This window comes from Orycteropus afer, unplaced genomic scaffold (assembly GCF_000298275.1).
Source record: "Orycteropus afer afer isolate SDZICR_OR568_19922 unplaced genomic scaffold, OryAfe1.0 scaffold01160, whole genome shotgun sequence".
Taxonomy (NCBI): domain Eukaryota; kingdom Metazoa; phylum Chordata; class Mammalia; order Tubulidentata; family Orycteropodidae; genus Orycteropus; species Orycteropus afer.
Genome location: NW_006922747.1, coordinates 158,611 through 163,945, shown reverse-complemented (window position 1 = coordinate 163,945; position 5,335 = coordinate 158,611).

Sequence of the window (5,335 nt, the reverse complement as noted above, 5' to 3'; positions counted from 1 at the left end):
ATGCCTGAGGCCATCATTGCAGCCACTCTGGTAGCATAGTGCCTAAGGCATTTGACTGCTAACCAGAAGGCTGGCAGTTCAAACCCACCGGCCACTCCTTGGAAGGAAGTTTGGGCAATCTACATCCTTAATGATACTGCCTCCACAACCCAAAGAAGGGTTGTTATGAGTCAGGTCCAACTCGACGGCACATAACAACAACAACAGCATGGTTGACTTATTTCACTCAGCATAATTTCACTCCAAGTTCATCCATGTTATGCAGTGTTTTGCAGATTCTACATTGTTCTTTAGGGTTGCTTAGAATTCCATTGTGCCATAGTTTCTTAGTCCATTCCTCTGTGTGTGGGTGCTAAGTTGCTTCCATCTCTTTGCTATTGTAATAGTGTTGCAATGAACATGGATGCACATATATCTATTTGTGCCCTGCCTCTCACTTCTTTAGGATATATATCTATCTAGTAATGGAATTGCTCAATCTAGTGTTAATTCTATTTCCAACTTTTTAAGGAATCACAATATTGATTTCCACAAGCATTGTATCATTTTACCATACCACCAGCAGTGTATAAGAGTCCTAGTCTTTCCACATCCTTGCGAGCATTTGTTATTTTCTGTCTTGTAGAATTTTGCTACTTATACTGGGGTGAGATGATATCTTATGGTTGTGTTGATTTGCATCTCTCTGAAGGCTAAAGATCATGAACATTTCCTCATGTGTTTGCTGGCTGTCTGAGTATTTTCTTTGGTGAAGCACCTGTTCACAGCTTCTGGAGTGTTTGTCTTTTTGATGGATCAAAGATTTAAGTGTGAAACTTAAAGCTATAAAGTTCATCAAAGAAAAAATAAGGGCAAACTTAGGAGCCCTAATTTACAGCATAGACTATCAAGCATAACCCAAGATGCACAAACAGCAGAAGATATAGTAGATGATTGGGACCTTTGAAAAATTAAATGTATATGTGCATCAAACGACTTCTCCAAAAGAGTAAAAAGAGAACCTACAGAATAGGAAAAAAATATTAGACAATGATGTATTAGACAAATAACTTATCCCTAAAATGTATAGAAAGCTCCAACACCTAAACATCAAAAAGAGTAAAGCTTTCAGGACCTTCGTATCTTGATGTGACATGACTCAAAATGAGAAGAAAAGCTGCTGGTAACCATTATTAATCTGAAGGTGGAATGTATGAAGTATGAATATAGGAAAATTGGAAGTAGTAAAAAATTAAATGGAAGATATAAAGATTAATATTCTAGGCAGCACTGAGCTGAAATTGATTGGTATTGGTCATTTGGAATTGGAAATTACATGATCTACTATGTTGGAATGACCAGCTGAAGAGAAATGGCATGTTTAACCTTAAAACCCAGGCTATAGTGTCTTTACCATTAAATAAGTTGTGATATTGTTCTGCCCAATTTCTTTGAAAAGTTGAAAAATTTATTGAATCTTTCAGAGCAACAGTTTCTTCACCCATAAAAAATTCAGTCCTAACTCAACAAATATTGTAAAACTTAAATGCAGTAATGTATAAAAGAGATTACTATGCTAGTTGGCATGTAGTAAATTATTAATGTATAAATATTTCCAATTTTTAAATTTTCATATTCTCTGTTAATATAAAAATAGAATATAATTTTAATAATTTTCCTTTTCATCCCCAAATTTCTCATTCATGACTTTTGTTCAGTTTCCATTGAGCGTATCATCTACTTATTTACTACCAGGAAACATTTATATGGTATATTATGGATATAAAAACTTGATGTGTCTTATCTGTTGAATACTCTTATTTTATAATGTTTCTTTTCTATGATGTGATTCTACACAAAAATTTATGTAGTCTAACATGTATTCTTAGTAATATATTCTTTTTACACAGGCCTTCCCTACATACCTCAAAGTTATATCAATGTTCTCCTATATTTAATATTTCTGTGATTTTGCTTTTTACGTTGACATCCTTTATCCATCTAGAATTCATTCTTATCTACGTGAATGTTTTAGTTCTCTAGTGCTGCTATGACACACATACCACAACTGGATGGATTAACAAACAAGAATTTATTCCCTTACTGTTCAGGAGGCTAGAAGTCCAAATTCAGAGTGCTTGCTCTATGAGCTTCAACTCTGCCTCTTATTCCAGGCCCTCTGGAGCCAGAGGTGTCACCTAACTCAGACAGACACTGTATGCTGAGGCTAACGGAGCCAGTATTGACAGGTAAAAAGGCACAATTTCAAGATTGGTAAACAACATGACGGGCCACTGGCTCAAGTCCAGAACCGGAGAGGAAGATGGCCAAATGCAAGATCCAAATGCAGGACAAAGCTAGCACCTTCCTCAAAGCTTCCACATATGTACTGGAAGCAGCCACACTCTCAGAGGCAAGTAATGAGCTGCTCACAGACGATTCCACCATGGAGTTAATTAGACTACATCCAGTCTCATCATGGGCAATAATTGCATCCAGCTCTCAAGCTATTCAAAGTCAGGGTCCAGCCAAGTTAATATACAACCTTAACTACCATAGTGAGATAGGGATATAATTTTGTTATTTTCTCAATAGGTGACCAACTTTAGGCTAGAGACTATATGAGCACCAATGTCATATTATATTCTGTTAGAAATGTTTTTAGGCCATCTTTCTCACCAATAAGGCCCACGTGCACATTTTCAGCTAGAGGTAAAGATGAGTCTACTGAAACACAATCTTGTTCTAAGAAACTGTCTAATAAATACCCCAGAGATTATCTTCATCTTCATATGGAGATAAAAGTATACCATCCGGTGGCATAGTGCCCAGTCCTGTGCCAGCCTCACAATTCTTGCTATACCTAAGCCCATCGTTTTAGCCACTGTGTCAATCCATCTTGTTGAAGGCCTTTCCCTTATTCATTGACTTTCTATTTTACCACTCATGACATCCTTCTTCAGGGAATGGTCCCTTCTGACTAGACTGAAGTAGGTAAGACAAAGTCTTGCCATTCTCACTTCTAAGGAGCATTCTGGCTCCACTTCTTCCAGGATAGATTTGTTAATTATTTTTGCAGTCCATGGTACTTTCAGTATTCTTTGCCAACACCACAACTCAAAAGCATCAATTCTTCTTCAGTCTTCCTTATTCATTGTCAGCTCTAACATGCATATGAGGACATTGATAATAGCATGCTTTGGGTTAGGTGTACCTTAGTCTTCAAGGAGACATCTTTGCTTTTCAGCACTTTACAGAGGTCTTTTGCAGCAGGTTTGTCCAGTGAAATACATTGTCTGATGTCTTGACTGCTGCTTCCACTGGTGTTGATTGTGGAACCAAGTAATATGAAATCTTTGACAACTTCAATCTTTTCTCCATTTATCATGATGCTGCTTATTGGTCCACTTGTGAGGATTTTTGTTTTCTTTATATTCAGGTGTAATCCATTCTGCAGACTGTAGTTTTTAATCTTCATCAGCAAGTGATTCAAGTCATCCTCATTTTCATCAAGGAAAGTTTCATTGTCTATGAACCACAGGATGTTAATGAGACTTTTTCCAAGCACTTAAAATCTTACTGTTATTAAATTGAATATTTATATCTTTATCTATCCATATCTAAATAAAGATTAACACCTCCATCTATAGATATCCAGGCAACAATTGAGCTAACTTGTATCTTCTTTGAATGAAGGATTTTTCTAATGGCTAAATATTGAGTGATGTTGGAAACATCAAAAGAAGATGAAAGGAATATACAGACTCAAGGTAACAATAAGAATTAGTTGATGCTCAACCATTTCAGTAGATAGCATCTGATCAAGAACCTATGATTTTGAAGGATGAGGGTGAAAACTGCACTGGAGGAATTGTTGAACAACAAGCCTCTGGGAATTGAAAGAATACCCGCTGAGATATGTTAACATACAGCATCTAATACAGCATTAGATATGCTCGCTTATTTATGCTAAGAAATTTGGAAGACAGATACCTGACCAACCAACTGGAAGAGCCCTATATTTGTGTCCATTCCAAAGAAAGGTGGTCCAAAGAAGGCAGAAATTATTGAACAGTATCATTAATATAACACACAAATTCTGCTGAAGATAATTCAAAATGTTTGCAGCAAGAAATAGAAGTGGAACTTCCAGAAATTCAAGACCGATTCAGAAGAGAGTGTGGAATGATGAAAATCATTGCTGATATTGGATGAATTTTGGCTGAAAGCAAAGAATTACAGAAAGATGTTTACCTGTGTTTTATTGACTATGCAAATGGATTTGACTCTGTGGATCATAACAAATTATGGATAATACTGTGAAGAATGACAATTCTAAAAAATTTAATTATGAACCTGAGGAACCTGTATATAGACCAAGAGGCAGGTGTTCAAATACAATAAGTGCATATTGCATGGTTTAAAATCAGGAAAAGTGTGCCCCAGGGTTGTATATGTTCACCATATTAATTCAGTGTGTATGCCAAGCAAATAATTGGAGAAGCCAAATTATATGAAGAAGAACACAGCATTAGGGTTGGAGGAAGACTCATTAACCACCTGCAATATACAGATGACACAAACTTTCTTGCTGAAATTAAAGAAAACTTGAAGCTCTTACTGATAAAGATTAAAGACTACAGCCTTCAGTGTATTTTACGCCTCAACATAAAGACAACAAAAATCCTCACAGCTGGAACAATAAGCAACATCATAACAAATGGAGAAAAGTTTGGAGTTGTCAAAGATTTCATTTTGCTTGGATCCACAATCAGTGCTCATGGAAACAGTAGTCAAGAAATCAAATGACATATTGCCTCCAGCAATTCTGCTGCAAAAGACTTTATTAAAGTATTTAAGAACAAAGATGTCACCTTGAAGACTAAGGTGCATCTGATCATGTTCTTTTCAATAGCCTCATATCTATATGAGGAATGGACAATGAGTAAGGAAGACTGCAAAATCATTGACACATTTGAATTGTGGTGTTGGTGAAGAATATTGAATCTACCATGAACTGCTAGAAGAACAAACAAATCTGTCTTGGAGAAAGCACTGTCAGAACGTACTTTAGAAGCAAGAGTGGTTAGACTTTGTCTCTCATACGTTGGTCATGTTGTCTTAAGGGACAAGTCCCTGAAGAAGTATATCTTGCTGGGCAAAGGAGAGGATCAATGGAAAAGAAGAGGGTTAGTAAAAAAGGGGAAGACCCTCAACAAGATGGATTGACACAGTGGCTGCAACGATGGACTCAAGTGTATCAGTGATTGTGAGAATGGTACAGGACCAGACAGTATTTCATTGTGTTGTACACAAGGTTTCTATGGGTAGGAACTGACTCCATGGCACCTAACAA